The sequence below is a fragment of the Monodelphis domestica genome, chromosome 6 (assembly GCF_027887165.1).
Source record: "Monodelphis domestica isolate mMonDom1 chromosome 6, mMonDom1.pri, whole genome shotgun sequence".
Lineage (NCBI taxonomy): Eukaryota > Metazoa > Chordata > Mammalia > Didelphimorphia > Didelphidae > Monodelphis > Monodelphis domestica.
Window position 1 is genome coordinate 38030227 of NC_077232.1, and position 20352 is coordinate 38050578.

At 35.9% G+C, this 20352-nt stretch overlaps 1 long non-coding RNA gene across 1 annotated transcript in view; it reads left to right on the forward strand.

Moving 5' to 3' along the window:
* LOC103093597 (uncharacterized) overlaps positions 1-17053 on the forward strand; it is a 41288-nt gene extending 24235 nt beyond the window's left edge. Inside the window, exon 3 of the long non-coding RNA XR_469476.3 lies at positions 16899-17053. This is a non-coding gene — a long non-coding RNA (uncharacterized LOC103093597). The remainder of the gene's footprint in view (positions 1-16898) is intronic.
* The last annotated feature ends 3299 nt before the right edge of the window (positions 17054-20352 follow it).

A 20352-nucleotide genomic window follows, 5' to 3' on the forward strand; every position in this document is an offset into this window, starting at 1 on the left:
CAGGCCTAAAGATGGGAAGTTCTGACTTTACATCTTGCCTCAGACATGCCCTAGTTGTGTGACCCTGGGCAAGTCACTTTACCCCCATTGCATAGTTCTTACCTTTCCTCTGCCTAGGAACCAACATTAGGGAGTCTAAGATGAAAGGTAGGGACATATTTTGAAAAGTAATAGGTTTTCCTTACGTGAAGGTTTGCAAATAAATGTTAGATGATTCACAAATAAATGTGTTGTATTAAGTATGAATTTTTTATCTATGACATGAAATAGATAACCATTAAAGTCTCTTCGAACTCTGTTTTTATTCTTTTTTTTCTTTTTCATTTTTTATTTAATTAATTAATTTAGATTTTTTTCCATGGTTACATGATTCATATTCTTTCCCTCCACTTATTTTTGTGATTCTGATAAAGGCATGAATGTAAAAAATGGATCAAATTCAATTCAGAAATTATTATTGAATTATTAAAATTAGATTTTGGAGAAATATTGTGATATTCATATCTATGCATATACCTATACATAGACATATCTCAAAATATGTATTTTTATATAAGAAAGGTTATAGATACATATATATCATGATCATTATTTATGTGCATACACATATATGTGAATATGTATCCATATATAAAATGTACTGATAAAATATATATGCACATTATGCACATACAGCTATAACTTTTTTCTACCCATTCATTAACAGTGACTAATTATTTCGTTACCATATATGTTCTAGATTTTAGGAATCTTTCCACTTGTCTGACACATGGTGGAAGTGGGAGGGAATTTTCCAACTTTTCTCTTGGAAAAACTATTGAATAGAACAAGTCTAATGGATGTTTAAATTGTTATTATTTCAATTATTAACTTCCTAAAAGCCTTGAATCCCTCTACTAGGCATGCACCACAAGGAGCTAAAAGAAAGAATGAAGGATATCACATGTATCAAAATAGTCCTGGGAGCACATATTTGTCAGTCAAAAATTGTACACAAAGCTCTAAGTTGGTGTATATTTAGTCTTCCAGTCATTTTACAGTCATTCCTGACTCTTCATGACATCATTTGAGTTTTTTTTGGCAAATATACTGAAGTGCTTTGCCATTTTCTTCTCCAGCTCATTTTACAGATAAGGAAACTGAGGCCAACAGGGTTAAGTGACTTGTTCATAGTCAAACAACTAGTAAGTATCTGAGTTCAAATTTGAACTTAAAAAGATGATTCTTCCAGATTCTTGGCCTCACACTTTTTCTACTTACCAACTAACTGCCAAAATTGGTGAATAAACACATTTTTGTATACAATTATGATTGGAAAACTTTGATTTCTAAGAACTTTATGTAGAATTCAAGGGAAGACATATAAACCCACGCAAAATTTATTAAAAGAAAAATCTAAATTATAACAATGAAATAGCCCTAAAAGACAGCTTGATTCTCATTAATTATAGTGTCCAATCTCCATTTTCAGGGGAAAATGATGAAATATCTGTCCCTCTTCTGGGTCAGAGACTGATAATAGAATATATATATATGTGTATATATATGTATATATATATACATATATATATATATATATTCTGTCATATACTGTCAGGCACTTACTGGTTTTACTTTTTTCATTTTCCTTTTAATGAGGGCAATATCTTTATAGTTAAGTGAATATCACTCAAATATCTGTAGAATTAAAAAAAAAGCATGCCAATAAATGTTTTAGGGGGATGGGTATTAAATTTAATTCCCTTGCTGCATGCATATGTCTCCCTTCAAAAAATCGTGTCTACTCTCCTGCATCCCTCCCAATCCAACATCACATACTCAAAGGTAGCATGATGTCAATAGCTAAGGTGATAGTCAATGAAAGCATCTACTCTCCTTCTCAGTTAGTGCAGGGCCCTGTAATGAAAACTCAGGCCACATGGTTCACTTCTAGATAGATAGGCTGTGTTGTCTTTCCCTAGCCAGGCTCAGAGTTAAGGAAGGATGCTCGTGCAAGGAGCCAGCCTTCCAATGCAAACAATAGCATCTGACCCATGAATTAAGTTTCATGTTGTGTGACAAATGGCAGATCATTAGGCTATCTATCTCCCTCCCAAACTAGCAGAAAGTAGCCAGCAGGGAGTCAGTTTCAACTGAGAAATGACTTGGGTGTATTTCTCTGTCCCAGCTCTTCTCTTGGGGACAGCTGGATAATACTATTTGGTGTGACACAAATTAACATTGTTAGAATTTAAATCCCAGGAAAGTCAACCACCACAGTGGGTATGGGAGCCAGGCGCAGTAAACTATTGTTATTGATGGGCCGACAAACATGACATCAAGGGGAAAAAAATTATTCTTTCTCCAAATGCTAATTACATTAACTCAATTAGATGGATTGCAACCCTGGATACAGAACCAACTGATTCTGCCAGCAGGGTGGCTTGGTGAGCAGGAAGGGAAGACGGTAGAAAGCTTTGCAATTAAAAGCCTGAGTTTAGTTGTACACTTCGGTGGTTGCATTGAGATACATGGATTTGGAAATTGGAAAGCAATTTTCTAATCCTGGCTCCTGGTGCTGCCCTGTGGGACTTTAAAAAAAAATTATTGTCTTCAGTTGGGGGGGAAGAGGAACATTCAGATGATGAAAAATAAAATAAAATAACTTCTGAGTGGCATTATGTAAACAGAGAATGCTCTTAATTAAACAATCTTAATCAATAAAACAGAAAGGTTAGACTACTCTGCTATATACACAGGAGATTTAAGATACCAAATCATCATCATCAACATCATTATCATTCATCTATCTGAGATTGCATCAATCCCAGTTTAGTAATACTTTACACTATGAAAATTAAAACTGGTGATCATAAGTGGTTGCCTGGGGCATTGAATGTTTTTGTGACTTGTCCATATTCACACAGGATGTATCAGAAGAACCTAGGTCTAGCTCTAAGAGATAATACGGACCGCCTGGGTTTTTTTGTGTGTAAGGGAGAGGCATAGTCATATGTAGACATTAGAAAATCTGTTTGGCAACTCTGTGCACTGTGGATTAGACAGGAAAAACTTGAGGCATATAGACAAATTAGGAAGTTGCATCAGTAGAGAGAAGAGATATATTATTGAGTAGAAATGAAAAGATTTGACAACTGATTCAGTATATGGACTGAATGAGAATGGGAGTAAGTTGAGGATGACACATAGTTACTTTGACAGCAATAGAGAAGTCCAGCAGACTGCTTAACAAAGTCAATCAGTCAGTCAATAAGTAATAAGTAAGTCAAGAAATATTTTAAAGCATTAATTCTGTTCTAGGCATTGTGCTAAGCATTGGGGAGTCAAAATATAACATGAGCATGATTAGTACCCTCAGGAAATTCACTATCTAAAGGGGGAGACAACATGAAGAGAATTATATACGTATGAGACATAAATAAAGTAATTTGGTTGCTTTTTTGGATGGAAAGCATTTGCTAATTAAGTAAGGCATATGAAGGGTCTTTTTTTTTTCTTTTCAGAAAGTGGGATTTTAGCTGGAACATGAAGGAAGCCAGAGTAGCCAGGAGATGAAAAGTAGGAAGGGAGCTTTTTAGGCATGGGATTCTGGGGGATAATAATGGAAAAACCCATGAGTAGGGACTGTCATTAATGAAACAGCAGTCAAAGGTTATTTTATTTCTCTAATTACCACATCTTCCCCTCAACCCCTATTCCCTAGAAGATCATTCAATATCCTTTCCCAATATTTCTAGTCAGTTCTCCCACTCTCCAGAGGAGAAAACAAAGGACAAAATTGATGAAATAATTGCCTAAATTAAAAAAAATTAATAGAACAAGAATCACAGCTCAGACATGCCAAACCCAAGTTTGTGAGGCCTATTCCTTCTTTAAAATGTTTGTTTGCCTAAAGATATATCCTCTAGTACATTTGTTTTTTGCGTATACTGTGTTGCAGTACCTATTATTTTTCTTGCTTGGTAACAGGGTTGTTCATATCTGTAATATTTATTTCTAAAGATATAGAAATAAAGCATTCTGTGATATATCATATTATTGTTTTTCTGTGTGAGGCAAAAGGCCTAAAGGTGTAGGAAACTAATTGTTTTTATAATTATTCTACCCCTAAGTCTCTCTTTTAGGAATCAACTAAAGTATTGAATATGTATGGGTGCATAGAATGTCCAAAAAGAAGGAAAATACTAGGAGAAGGGCCAGACTTTGTCTTTGACAGCCTGTGTATAATATTAGAATTTTGTATTGGATTTGTATGAAGTACCTGGGGGCAAGATTCAGTGGAAAGGTTGCAAACTGATGATTAATGGCAGAAATGGCAGGTTATTTCCATTGTGGGTGAATAACTCTGCCCATCTAACAAGTAAGCAATGAACAGATCCCTGGACATTTTAGACAGAAAAAGAATTAAAGTAGAAGTTTATTAAAAATTCAGCTTTGTGTGGCCTCTTAGTAAGTGGGTTAGAATTTCAAAGGTCTAATGCTGAAAACCTAAATCACAACAAGGACTGGGGAGAAAGATGCACTGAGAGAAACACAAAGAAAGATGGAGGATGGACAGATATATAGATATAGAAATATATTATATATATGTATATATAGATATTGAGAGAGAGGGAAACAGAAATAGAGATAGAGGCAATGACACGAACAGACAGAGACAGACAGATGGAATCATAAAGAGAGAGATAGAAACAGAAAGTCAGAAAGGCAGAGTAAGAGAGATGCAGAAAGCTTGGAATCAACAAGAATCTTGGCTTCAAATACCATCACTACATAATTATAAGAATTATTATTATAAAGTAAGTTCTAGTGATTAGGGATTTGAGTCTTTTCATTCTTTCTTCTAGTGTCTACAAAAATCTTCAGTGTTTAGTGATAGTAGGCTCTTGATAAATACTTTATGATCAGCTGACTATTGATAGATAGCTATTAAATAATATACTTTATGGTAGATTTTGACAGAGGGAAGTTTCTACACTGGTACCTCATAACAAATATGGCAATCATAAATAATTTATGAATATGAATGTGCATATTTGCATAAATATATGCCTATAAGTAGAAGTGGTTGGTATTAGCTACATCATGGCTCTAACATGCATTTGTATTGACTTTTTATTTTTATTTTTCCTCTCCAAAAATTTTTACCATATGGGATTATTCTCTTGGAAGGGGAAAGGGAGGAAGAGATATATGAAATATTATAATAATGAAAGAAACATAAATATGGATAAAACATTTAAAAAGCAAACAAAAGCATAAAATCGTTATATATGTGGTGGTATGCATGTGTGCATGTTTATACCAGGTTTAGAATCAAAACTGTCAAATTTTTTTTTTCTCCCAGTATGTTTAAATTACTTTTTTTCTTAGTGAAGAAACACCAAGACACTCCAGTGGCAGAGGGGTTAAAGAAGATGTCTCTTGAATGTAATAATTTTCTGGTCCATAACCACACTTCAGATGACACACGTGTGTTTCCTTTTGCAGCCTTTATTATGCCAGGCTACAATGCCCACTGAAATGAACTTGAAATATATCTATGGTGACATGAGGAGCTCCTGCCTGATTGACCTTTAGACCTTTTCCCTCCATGGGCTTTATCTGTGACATTATACTAGTGGAATCATATGAAAGATCAAAAGGACTATTTCCCATTCTTTGGTCAAGGTTCCTTTTTTAACTGGAAATTGAATTTCAAAAGTCACTGTCAAATCTTATATCCAGCACCTTAAAAAAGGCAGCTACATGGAAGATTTCCCCCTTTTTTGGTCCATAGCTTTAGCATCTTTATCTTAACAAATTCTTACTTCCTCCTATTCAAATTTCTATCATAAAAAATAATAAAAAAGTTCTGCCCACCCTAACTCCCTCTTCTTCTGAGATTCCTATATTCCAATCAATCTAATCTAGTGTTTACCACTGAGTACCTCTGGGTAATATGATCTAAAGAAAAGATCATGAAACCAAGAGTCAGAAAACTTCAATTTTAGTCTTTCCTCTGTCACTCATGAGCTATGTGATCTTGAAAGAATCATGGAAACACACTGGTACTCAATTACATTTTCTGAAAAATAGAGGATGGACTATAAAGAGCCCTTCCTGGCTGAGCATTCCGTGCTTTCATGAAAACCAACATCATTTGGCCTGGAATGCTTTCATCTACTGGATGTAGATGGATGTGGACTAGATTTTAATGTCTTGGGTGACTGGCTCTATTTCACATCTGCCTCAATTTAAGAAGCCAACTTGGCTTCCTCATTCTTTCTTCTCAGAGTTATTATATGCTTTTATTAGAATAATGAATACTAGTGTCATGCCTATATGAGTTTAGGTGTAATCGTATCTACATCACACACTCATTCATACATGAGCGATCTGTGTTTGTATGCTACTTGGGAAGAGTGTAACATTTTTATCTGTATTTCTATCCAGTGGTATGCTGCTACCAGTAGATAGACGCTTGAGAGCCATTTGTTAAACTCTCATAGTAAGTATTCACACATCTGACTTAGGCAAACATAAATCAGGGCTTGGCTTATCATTTGGTTGATTGTATTGACTGAAGAATTATTAATAATGTAGAATATATTTGAGTGTATTATGTGTACATTTCCCTGCAGAGAACTAGTTGTTTCACATTTTACCAACACGTGCTTTTTTTTTCCACTTCCAATTCTGTCACCAATATCTCTCTGTATAATCTCAAGACGTCTCTGTGTGTATGCTTATGAAGCAGCAGGTGGATAGAGTGCTGGACCTGGAGGCAGGAAGATCAGTCTTTCTGAATCCAAATCTGGCTTCAGGTACTTCCTAGGACTGTGATGCTAGACAAGTTAATTAATTTTATTTGCCTCAGTTTCTTCATTTGTAAAATATGTTGGAGGAGGATATGTCAAACCATCTTAGTATCTTTGCTATGAAAACCTCAAATGGTGTCGTGAAGAGTATGACACGACTGAAAAATGATTGAAGGACAATATATGTGTATACACATAATCTGTTATTTAAAATTTTGCTTTAATTAATTGGGGATGAGATGTATATGTATATATTCATAGATCCATATTTCTCTGCATATCATTTATCTAACTCTGCCTCTATAATATTTATGTCTCATATATAGCCAAGATTATTTTACCTAATACCTTAGTTAGGATTTATTAGACAGGAATATATAGTTCAAAAAGATCAGATTAGGCTCTGAAAGCTACAACTATCAGAAAATCAGCCAACTGTGATTGATTAACAGAACACTGTCATTAATGGGGCAGAGCCCAAACCCAGTTTCTCATGTTTAATATGATTCTGTCAGCAAAAACCTTCCAAGTTGACAGTCCTTATGGGGCAGCCATCTGCTGCTAAGGATTATGAACACTTTATCGAAATATTTATGACATGTTTCTTCTGAAAGATGATATCTTATCCTGTTCAATTGATTAATGTCTTGGAGGTAACTGCAACACTAAGGAGAGAGAGAAAGTAAATTTTAAAATTGATCTTAAGTCAAAAGCAAGTGAAACTGCAGTTTGGAGCTTGGGGAGATGATAGATTAGATAGATAGATAGATAGATAGATAGATAGATAGATAGATAGATAGATAGATAGATAAATGAATAGATGAATGGATGAATAGATAAGTAGATAGATAGATAGATAGATAGATAGATAGATAGATAGATAGATAGATAGATAGATAAATGAATAGATGAATGGATGGATGAATAGATAAGTAGATAGATTGATTGATAGATGGATAGATAGATAGATAGACAGATGAATGGATGGATTGATGAATAGATAAGTAGATGGGTGGATGGGTAGATGATAGATAGATAGGTAGATAGCTAGATAGATAGATAGATAGATGGATGGATGGGTGGATGGATGGGTGGATATAGATGGAAAGAAAACTTGAGAGAAAGAGAAGCAGGGAATGATGGAGAGAGAGAGAGAAAAAGAGAGAATGAGAGAATATGAGAAAGAATGAAAGAGAGAGAGACACACAGAGACACACACAGAGAGAGACAGACAGACAGACAGACAGAGAGACAGAGAGAGATAGAGAGAGAGACAGAGAGAAAGAGACAGAGAAACAGAGAGAGACAGAGAGAGAAAGAGAGAGGGAGAGAGAGAGAGAGTAAGAGAGAGAGAAAGGAAGAGAGAGAAGAGAGAGAAATAGAAATAGAAAGAGAGAAAGAGAGAGAGATTTAGGAATAATCCTAAAAGACAAAAGGTTACAAACTGTCACTTTTGAGACCTTTTCTCTGTTCCTAATTTTCTACCAACCAATTAGCTTTTAAAACATGGATTTACTGAGAAAGCATAGCAAGAACTATTGATAAAAAAAAAAAAAAACATTTCCTCTTCCCCCAAACCAGGTCATTCTTACTTTAAACTATTAAACTATGAAGTCTCTGGGAAAAGAGACCTTAAAAAATCATTGAAATGTAAAGGCTTTACTGGTGAGAACTGAGTGAACCATATAGAGGACTGGGCCTGAGGAATACTTCAAACTCCTGGCCTTTAGAGTATTTTTTACACTTTGTGAAATCTTCATGAAGTACCTCTTACATATAGTATAGTTGGATTCTGAGGCTAGATAATCTTCCAAATTCCATATCCAAGCCTTTTCTGTGCTCTTAGGCATCTCATACTCTGATGCCAAATTATCCTTTAGTGACTATTTCTCTTAATTAGATGAGAATGTCTTCCTTTGGTGTCATATTCTATTATTCTAGAGGCCACAGTTATAAATTCGATTGAGCACCACTAAAGACTTAATTTCCTGAAAGTACTTTTGAGAGGATCTCATGATCTCCCAAACCCTTTAGCTGTCTTGGCACTCCCATCTTAAAATACTCACTATCTAAACAAACAGGAAAAGAAGAAGAAAAAAAGAGGCATTATCTGCTGGTGGAAACTGAGTAGGAGCTAGGACAACTGCCCTTCCCCACTCCTCAATATATGGTCTCTCACTAAGGCAAATCCTTGCCTCGCTTTCTTCTTAGTAGATGAAGGAATTAGGAAATGAGCAGGTCATCTCTTTTTACATACACTTCAAATTTTTGTTCAATACTATCTGAGTAATAATTTCTTCTAGCTCCACAGCCAATGGAAACATATTTCAACATCACATAATAACAATCCCAAGTCATTATATATAGAAATGAGTTAATAAATGGTTCCAGGTTAAGTGATATCAGGTAGGGCATATCAGAGCTTGCTTCTTAGGATGAGACTTCACTGGCCAGCTACCTCCCCTTCTTTGATTATTATTATTAATTATTATCATATAATATAATAATTATAATTATTTTTGTTACTCTTAGAAGCAAATTTGTGTACATAAATATATTCATGAATATATGTGTACACAAGCATATACATAAATATAACATCTCAAGAATATAGAAGTATTCTTTTTCTTGATTCATTTTTAAGTTGTGTCTGACCTTTCATGATTCCACTTCAAGTTTTCTTTTCTTTTTCTCTTTTTAATTTTTTAAACCCTTACTTTCCAACTTAGAATCAATTCTGTGTACTGGTTCCAAGGCAGAAGAATGGTAAGGGCTAGGCAATGGGGGTTGGAGTCAATACTGTGTATTGGCTCCAAGGCAGAAGAGTGGTAAATCTAGGCAATGGGGGTCAAGTGACTTGCCCAGGGTCACACAGCTGGGAAGTGGCTGAATCTAGATTTGAACTCAGGATCTTCCATATCTATGCCTGACTCTCAATCCATTGAGCTACCCAGCTGCCTCCTTGAGGTTTTCTTGGCAGAACAATAGGGATGGTTTGCCATTCCTTTCTGCTTATTTTATAGATGACGAAACTAAGGAAACCAATTAAATCACTTGGGCAAGATCACACAGCTAGTAGTATATGCTGGATACCAGATTGGACTCCAGGTAGACGAGTCATCTTGTTTGTAGATCTGTCACTGAGCCACCTAGCCACCTAGATGACAACCATACCATGGGAACTTTTGTCATTTTTACTAATAGACAAAAAAGCCACAACAATCCAGGCAGCAATAGAATTTGAAATGTTTAATTTGAGCCTACAACACATTTACTATTTATCATCTCTCCGTTACATGTTCTTCTCTCCCTCAGGCTTGTATTCTTAAAATATGGACCATTTCCATATTGTTGTAGAGGAGAATAAAAACGCACACTATTTTGGTCACTCAGGGAAATTTCCAAAAGTGGTCAATTTTCATAGGAGGCCTTACTCTAAATAACAACCAATAAACAAATGAACAAAAACCTGGCCACATTGATTCCAAAGCTCTGACTTCCATGACTTAAAAAAAATAACTCTTATAATGACTTTTGTTTTCCCTCCTCTTGAAAAGTGTTCCTTACTAAAACATATGAGTAAACTTTGGGGAATTTTTGTTATAGGATGCTCCAATTCCCTAGTACTCTAATGCTATCATCATAATGGGTAAGCAAGGACCCATTGGGGTGGGGAATAGCTTGACTGCAACAGGGATGTTAAATAAATTTAAACAATGAGTGATCATCGAATTGCTAGGTAAGAAAAAAAGATTGCATCTAACTCTTCTTGAATTATCCATTTGTGGAGCTTTCCATTATAATCACACCTACCATGAACCTAACATTCTTAGAATCCCCCTACTCCCAATTTTCTCCACTTGGAAATTTCACAGTCTTTTCCTTTGAAAAATCATATCTCCAGGACAATTAGAATTCAGGAACTCAGGAATGCATAGCTGCCATGACTTTATAGAAGCCATTGGAATAATTTCTACCACATAACAGCATATCTATCTCCTAACTTCTGATCACTCCTAACTGAAGATCACTTCATGGTTTCATGTTTGGAAGCAATGGCTAATAACTAAGGGCCTTTTACTCACTTTCCATCTTAGATTAGGGCAGAATGATGGGCAGGCTTGGATAAGGGTCTTTTTTCAATTTTCCTTTCTGCTTCTTCCTTCCCTCCTCCCTGCCTGACTTCTAATAACATAAAAAATCAAGCAAATTCCATGCCACATGGCAGGCTTTCAAAGACATCAATATCTATCATGTCATTTGAAACTATCTCCTCATCAACTGACTAAACATAAATTGCTTCAACACACACACATATATATATAGTCTCCCTCTCTCTCTCTCTCTCTCTCTCTCTCTCTCTCTCTCTCTCTCTCTCTCTCTCTCTCTCTCTGTCTCTCTCTCTCTCTCTCTCTCTCTCTCTCTCTCTCTCTCTCTCTCTCTCTCTCTCTCCACTTCTCTCTCTCTAGCTTGAATTCATCAATTCTCTATTCTGGGCTCATGGTTATACTTATCCAATGTATCAATGTCCTTCCTAAATCATAGTTACAGAATTGAGTACAATACCTGAGAAATAGTCTGACCAAAGCAAGGTTAAATGGCACTGTAACACTTCTTTAATCTTCAAAGTCATTCCTCTCTTAGCAAAGCAAAACATTGCATTAGGTATTACTAGTGTCCATGTCATATTGTTGACTCATGTTGAGGTCTTATTCTGTAAATAATTTGGAAAATCTGAGGAAGTTGAGATGAGAACCAAATAGAATTTGTGTGGGAAAATGAGATTGATAAAATATAGCCAAGCCCAAAAAGAATATGAAACTCCCAAATGCATATTTCTATGACTATTAGAGTCTTGGAATTATCACAAAAACTCAGACAGTCAGACAGGGAATGGTGGAGTTGATGAGTGAATGGATGGAGGGAGAGAGGGAGAGAAGGAGAGAGAGAGAGAGGGAGAGGGAGAGAGAGAGAGAGAGAGAGAGAGAGAGAGAGAGAGAGAGAGAGAGAGAGAGAGAGAGAGAGATCTAATCTCCTTGGTTTTCTGCCAGCTGTGTCTCTCAGTAAATTGTGGCAATGGGTTACAGTTGAAGTGACACTGTGCTGAGGAGTCAAGTGCCCTGGAGTGAGGGAAGACTTTGAGGTTAGCAGGTGGCTTTACTCTAGCTATATATCTCTGTCAGTTAAGGAACATCCTTTGGGGGAATCTATCAATTCTATCTCCTTCTTTAAGCTCACTTAATATCCTCTTAAGAAGGAAGGAGGTTAAAGTCACCTATAATGCCTACAGGCTGCTCTATTAAATTAATGGAATGTTGAGACAGCCCCAGCATCATCAGGAATCATCTGCTGCAGAGCTGGGTCTCTCAGAGGAAAAAGCAGCAATGGATTAACTGGAGGGAAACAGAAACCTACTTTTGAGGTGTGTTGGTTTTTACAAAGGGGTTATTGGAATAAGGAAAAAAAAACACAGATGAGAAGAGTGGAGATGATGGTTTGGTTTAATGAAAAGAACACTAAAATTTCAGGCAAAATACTAGGTTTGAACCACAGATTTATCCTTTGAGCAAGTTTCTTTAAATCTTTAGGGATCAGTTTTTTCATTTATAAGATGGTTGGACTAAATGACACTCCATATTTAAGTCTAATAGGTTATGAATTTCTGTCCTTTTCTATCACCCAAACACTCATAAATGACAGACTCTGTTGTGGAGTAATTCCATATTCTAGGGAAACTGGATAGCTAGCTGCTACCTAGTAATGTGCTATTACCTGTCCTTATACCTTTTCAAAGCCTGTCCATCATGCCTAGAATACACTACTTTTACTTGCTTTGAAAATCCATGGTTTTCTACATGGAATGGGAATGGGGTTGGGAACTTTCTCTAGGAAATCTTTCTTGATTACCCTCCCCCTTGTTCACAGTTACTCAACCCAAAGGGCATTTAATAATTCCCATTTATAGCCAAAAAACTTTCAAGAATCTTGGTTGGTTGGTTATTGTTCTTGCAACTGGAAGAGAAACAAAATGGCATGATTATTGATAATGTATTTTGACTCAAGAACAAAGTGAATTTAAGTGAAGTGGATGGATTCCTATGGATTCACTAAGCTAAGGAAACATGATTGATATTCCCTTCTCTGGTACTTTATGAAAAGGAAAATTAGCTAGTTTATGAAACCCAGCTTCTTCTAACAATGTTTGACTAGAAACATCTAAGTAGTCTCAATCATGTTTTCTGTAGCTCTTTATGCCATTGTAGACCTGGTCACCCCCAACTTAGACATATGTCTTGCAAGGGGAAAGGGTCCTATCCTTTCAGATGTCTAAGGGAGAGTAGATTCTAGTTTATAACTAAATAATGTGTCATTGGAAATCTGTTACTCTAAAAACTGCATTTCCCAAGAGCCCACTGACTTCCTGTCATTCCATACTCCCTGTAGACAGAGGAATAAAATTCAGTGGGGTCTAGATCTCACTCTCTTTGCTTCCTAGGTTGCGACTGTGGTGGTAAGTGGGCTTTTGAACAGATAGATTAGCAATGGGCACATGTTTTTTTTTTTCTCACTTTGTTACCGTTTTATTCCTTTACTTCTAATAGTAATAGTCCCTCGAATACCGAGGATGACGATTGTCTTTGTGTGTTTTCATCTATGATAGATGAGTGTGCACAAAGACACTTGTGCGTGAAGGAGATTTAAGTGGAAAAGTCGATGCACAGAGACAGTCCCACTCTCTCGGCATTGGAAGCCTGGGTCCAGTGGCACAAAAAGTCATTACACCTGGAGACTTCCTCAGCTGCATGGGGTGGCCGTGTTGTCCTTTGTGCTCTAACATGCCTTGCCGCATGCTAGCAGCTACTGGGAGCCACAAGTGAGAGCTGGGTGTCAGGTGTGGGTCAGAGGCTGGAGAGCTGCCCTAGGAGGGCATGACAAGCCCTCCATACCAGAGATACTACCCCTCCCTGAGCACCCCATATACCCCGACACATATGTGTATAAAAATATATATACACACAGAGATATATGTATACATATTCTCTTCCTCTCTGTAGTTGTGGAATATATTGATTAAATCTGCTATATAGAACACTATGGTAGGCACTGAAGGAACTATAAAAGGTAGAAAAGACATTGTTTCTATTCTCCAGAAACTTGTAATGGGGGGGGGGGGGGAAGTGCCCAGCAATTGGCAAATGGCTAAACAGATCATTAATGTAATGGAGTACAATTGTAACATAAGAAACATTGAAGGGGATAGTTTCAGAGAAATGTGGAAAGACTTGTATCAATGAATACAGAGTGAAGTGAGCAAAACCAAGAGAAATATTTATATAGCAAACTATAAAAATGAAGAACTTTTGAAAGACTTAAGAGCTTTGATCAACATTTTTGTTTTGTTTTAGAAATATGAAAAACAAAGTTATTTCTCTATAAATGTAGATTCATATTCAACGTAGAATGTTTGAGGAGGAAAGAATTTGAGAGATCATTAGTTCTTCCTTCTCATTCCACAGTTGATTCAGTGGATTTCCTTAGACATGAAGCAGCTCAGAGGCCAGGGTCATAATTAGTAGGTGTCAGAGCTGGGATTGAAGTAGAAGGCAAAAGTGCCCTTTCCTAGATTATCTTTCTTACTACTGGTGGCATAACCAGCAGTAGAACCCAGCTCTCCTCAGGACCAGGCAGGAGTTGCTACTCATTGCACTATCCTATTTTAATTAGCATTTATTGATTCATTTCCCTTTCTTTCCAGCTACCCCCTTTGCCTGGGGGAGGGGAAAGAAAAGCAAAATTATTGTAACAAATATGTATAATAAAGCAAAATAAATCCTCAGTATTAACCATATCCAAAAAATGTATCTATGTATTTATTCAGATCATTACCTCTCTGTCATGTCAGAAGGCAGATAGTATTCTTCACTATTGGTTCTCTGAATCATTTACTTCTAATGATCATTAATAAATCTCTAAAATATAATATTTTTGTTATTTGAGATTAGTTCTAATTTTTACAATACAGAATAGCAGTACAGTCAAAACTTGGTACTTGAAGGTTTGGGGATTCATTGAGTTTGGTACTCCACACATTTTTAAAGAGAAAAAGTAATCCTTGCCATGGGAAGCGTAGGCCTACTTTGCCTGAAACAAAGGATCGAGTGTTACTTCAGGAATATAAAGAAAAGCTCAACATTGAGGAACTGAAAGAACTTCAAAGAGAGCAGCAACAGCTGGAGGTGAGGGAGTTTTCTTCAGTTGAGAAGGAGGCAAAGGTGTTTGTTACCACCACTTCATTAAGCAAGGAAACATGTGCAAAATGGCTGGAAGTACAAAACTTTGTTGAAAAATATCACCCTGATAAAGTTATAATAAGCAGAATTATAAATTTGCTAAATGACCAGACTATTCCCCACTTTAGAGGAATTTTGAAACACAGGCAAAAACCAAACATCATTGTATAGGTTTCTTCTGGAGCTTACATCTGGTCAATCTTAAGCAGGGTTCAAAGGTGTTAAGAAACAAAAAAGAGAATGAAAAAGGACTCCAGTAGGACAGTTGCACTAAGATATACAGAAGATATGATATTATGATATGATATTATATCTTCCAAACAATAACATTTCTCCTCCCAACCATCCCCTGTAAAGGATAATTTTAACATTGTGACTTGAAAATCTAAATTAATTTAGTCGCCAAGGAAAATTCCCAAATAATAAAATACCCAAGTCAGCTGGAAATTATGGTGATTTAATTAATATAGAGAGATATAAATAATATAGAGAGAAGGAACTAAGGAAGAGAGAGAGAGAGAGAGAGAGAGAGAGAGAGAGAGAGAGAGAGAGAGAGAGAGAAGAGTTAATTTAAACTGCTCCAGCTCAGGCAGAGCCAGGCAGTAGTTAAAGGCCTTGGCCAAAGTGACCTCCCTGAGCCCAAAGAAAGGGAGTCAGTCTTATCATTCACCACGAGACCATATCCAGGAAGCTGTTTGAGTGAATTCCTCCAGGCTCAGTTCCTCCTCTGAACTGAACTGGGAATCCCCCAACTGCCTTTTCTAGCCTAATTTTAAAGAAATTTTCTCACATGTCACCTCCCCTCAATTTTCACATCTACCAATCACAGTAGATGCTTTTTTCCAGGACTATCCACTCTTTAGTTCTCACCTTCTTTGATTATATTTTCTCAAGGACTGTTCACTCTTTAGTTCTTACTTTCTCTGGTTAGATTATATCTTTTGAGTACTTCACACTTCTTTGTTAAGCTTTCTTTTTGTGTGTTACTTGACCTTTTTGTGATTAATTTAACCTTTATACTTAACACCTTTTTGTATTAGATCTAAAATAGACTTAGCTTAAAGTTCTAGCTTCACTATAAGGTATGAGTTAAGTACCTTCATTGTTTAATCAGGAGTTTGCAACTTTATCTTCCCCTAAAATATGTCTAATTAGGGCGGAGTAATTTTAAAATTCACACCCCTTAGGCCATGAACTCCTCTCAATACAGTTTAAGTTAAAATTATTTTTAATTGATGACTTATTATTATTTATTTAGTAAAATACAACTCAATTAATGCACGTGATACCTTAAAAGTCTGGGTTTTCTGGGTGGCTGGAATGGATTAATTCAATTTACATCATTCCTTATGGGAAAATCCATTTGGTATTTGACATTTTTGATATTCGATCTGCCTTGTAGAATGAATTAATGATAAGTACAAAGATACTACTGTCTCTACCTTGCTTTAACAAAAGACAAAGGTCTATCTAAACAATCACCCTAGTGCAATTATCAATATTATGGAAATAGGTCTTGATCAATGACACATGTAAAACTGAGTGGAATTGTGTGTTGGCTACGGGGGAGGGGAGAAATGGGAGGGAAATAACATGAAGAATGGAACCATGGAAAATATTCTACGTTATTTAATTAAATAAAATTTTTCAATTAAAAAAAAAAAGACAAAGGTTTAGTAAAATGCCTTGAGGCCTGAGAATAACTACCTTAGCTTGAAAAAAGACCTTTAGAGACTGGGGTTTGAGAAAATAAATTCACATAAAAATAAGTAATACAATTCAGCTTAATTTTCTTCACATATTCCAGGCACTGTGATAAATTCTGAATTCAAGAGAAATATTCAAGTCATGAGAATGTCATTCATAATGGAGAAGATTAAATCAACATTTTGCACCCCATAAGTGTTACTAATTCCTTAATGTGACTTCAGCCATGGCATAGAAGAATGAAGAGAGATTGAAGGTTGGGTGAGGATAGTAAAGCTTTAAATTCATTTCTTTCATGAATTCAGCATGAATCAGTTATTTCCTTCATTATCTCTGGGCTTAAGTTGTTTCTTTTATAGAAAGAGGTGTTTAAAGGAATTTTCTTAATCTCTCCCTCTGTCTCCTTAAGAGGCTAAAGAGCAGTATTTTCTAAGTAGATCAGAACTGACAAGAGTCAGTGAGTCAAAGCTGAAGATTCAGTTATAGGGAGACAGGACTGAGGGGAGGAAGTAGCCTGCCTTCAGACAGGAAGTTAGAGAAGAGAGTTGGTTAGGGAGGAGATAAGGAAACAGGTGCTGAGGAGGTCTGTCTCTGAGGCAAGGATCTGCTGACAGTTGGCTACTGACCATTGAACTGCTATAGAAAACTGATTGAAGGAGCTAGGGAGTGGTGGCTGTCTATTATTTTAGGGAGTTAGGTAGTTAGTGAATAGTTTATAGATAGAGTAGGTTAAGATAGGCCTGGTGTGCCAGACAGGAGAAACTGTCCTCAAAAGGCAGTTAGAGGTAGGTTTAGGAAATTTTAGTTAGTATTAGGAATTTTAGGTATATTTATAGGGTAAAAGATTTAATAATTTCTCTTTCCTCTTTTCTATCTTTCTATATGTACTTCTTTCTCTAATTAAACAAAGTTTCTGTTAAACTGCTCTCCTCACTTTGTATAACTCCTTAATTTAACCTTTATAGAGGTATTCAGACTGCATTATCTCTAAGAATCAAATTCTGGCATTCTATAATCCTATAACAATTCTTCCCTGGACTTCTTTTTCTTATTGTATAATGAAGAAATACAGATAGATCAGCTTCTTAAACTGGGACCCATGAAATTTTTAAAGAAAATAGTTTGAAAATTGAATTTCCACATAATTTTTCTTCTTTGTAAACCTATGCATTGCATAAATGGGGGAACACATTCCTTAGAAGGGATTACATGTGTTTTACCAGGCCTCAAAAGGGATCCAGGGAACTCGTTCCTCCTTCCTCCAGAAGGAGCTAAGAAGTCTTTTATTATATGATTTCTAAGACCTCCCCATACTTTGGCACTCCAGGATCCTTAAAGACCTTCTCTAAAGAACCTTCTTTTTGTGATTTATTTATCAATTGTTAAACAGGAATGAATGAATGACTACATCTTTAGTGTCCCTTGTGTATGGGCTGAAGATGTCCAGTTCTTTTAATAGCTTCATATACAAAATTGATTTAAGGCCCATTTGTTATCTCTGTCACTGTCACTCCATCTCTTTTTTTTTTTCTCACTCTGTCTACTCTGTGTCTGTATCTGTCTGTCTCTCTCTTCCTCTCTCTTTATTATGTCACTCTTTCTCTACCTTAAACATTTGAATTATAAGTACCACATTCATTCTGAAGCCCAGTCATTTCCTTCAGGAACATTACAAACTTTAAGCAAACACTATGCTCAGATATATATATTTAAAGGGTCCAATGCATTACACCTCTAACATTTCAGAATTGGTGTTTTTCTTTTTTTTAGTGTATATTCTTTGGGAAAAAAAAACATTTTTGTGACTGTATTCTATAAACTAGACCTGACGTCTGATGCTGTGCTTTATTCACTTATAGGTCATCATCTCCATCATAGAGTCCAGACCTCTGATCTAGCCAGAAATCCTGATCATACTATTCCTGGGTCCAATACTAGGACCATGTTCATCTCTGAAGGTAAAAGAGTAGTCCTGGCAACAATTTTGAAATCCGTCTCTCTCTCTTAAGTTTTCTAGCCAGTCTAAGGAAAATATTTTCCCCCAAGCTATAATTATTTTTGCCTGAAATGACAAAATAGGAAATATGTCTATATATGCAAAGCAATGGATTTCACATTGATTTTTCTGTTCTTTAAATCCACTTAGTTGCCACACTACACTTTGCAGATATTTTTCCATTTCTGCACCAACCAACTCCTTGCATGACACCTATGACTCTTTTTGTCATATCTATGAACATTCTAATTAGTAATTAACTCTTCATTTCTCATACTCATTGATATAGTGACATTGGTCTTCTTCCTCTTTCTTTCACATGACATTCTGCCTCCCTAATCTGGGAATTGTCCCTAGTTTCATGTCAAGAACACTCTCCTTCCTCAAATTTGCCTTCTGGTTTCCTTGGCTTCCTTCAAGTCTTACTCAAGGACACCATCTGTAAGAAGCCTATCCCAGTCCTTTTTAGTCATAATGCCTTCCCTCAAAGACCTAACGACCCCATGTTTTCCATATAGGTAGAATATAGATAGATATAGATACATATATACTTATAGAGTTCTCTCTCTCTCTCTCTCTCTCTCTCTCTCTCTCTCTCTCTCTCTCTCTCTCTCTCTCTCTCTCTCCACCTTTTTTTCAGTAAACACTAGTTGACTATAATAAGGCTATGGCTAAGTTACATTGATTATTATAATGCCACACCAAACTTGGATGTAATCAACATTTCTTTGCCCACCAAATTTTTCTTTCCTATATTTCATAGGTTAAATTGATTTTATTTTATGATGAGAATGCTTTTATTAGAATCTCTAAAAAAGAAAACACAAGAGGATTTATCTCAACATCTCTATTAAGTTCAGTTAAGTTCTATTTTACAAATGTGGTTTTTCTGACACTTCTATCACCAACTATTACAAGTTTTAACTAAACTTAAGGTTCTTCTTGGGTAGCCATTGTGACACTATCTTCATATTCATATGGCTAAATGATGGGGAAGAGAGTAGGATGGCCATTAAACCATCCAGAGACATAGTCAATGCATGTACATGTGCCTATTAGATGATTTCAGCTTGCCAGTGTCCTTCTTGCTCCATCACAATAGTCCAAATAAAATTTGATCAGAATAAAGGAGAGAAAGAATTTTATTTCCTTATTTGTGAAGCTACTTCTTTTTGAAATTCAGCCCAAGGTTACAGTAAGCACCAAAAGTATAAGGAGTCTCTAAAGTTCTACATCACTAAAGTAATTAAAAATATACCTTAAAGACATTCGTGAATGATGCTTAAATTGCTATTTTAGTGTAGGGAACCTAATGATGTTCACAGAGACTATTTAAAATGTCTCTTCAATTATGCTTTCTTTTAAGGCTGATGTTTTTTTTTTTTAATTCACAATCTCTCTCATCTATTCTTTTCCTGCATGGGCCTTGAAAGAGATGTATGTCAGTCAACCATATTATAATGCATATTAGGGAAGACAGAGGATTACCATAGATTTAAAGAAAAATGAGAATAACATTAGCATGAGTGAGCAAACAAAAGAATCACCATTCACCATG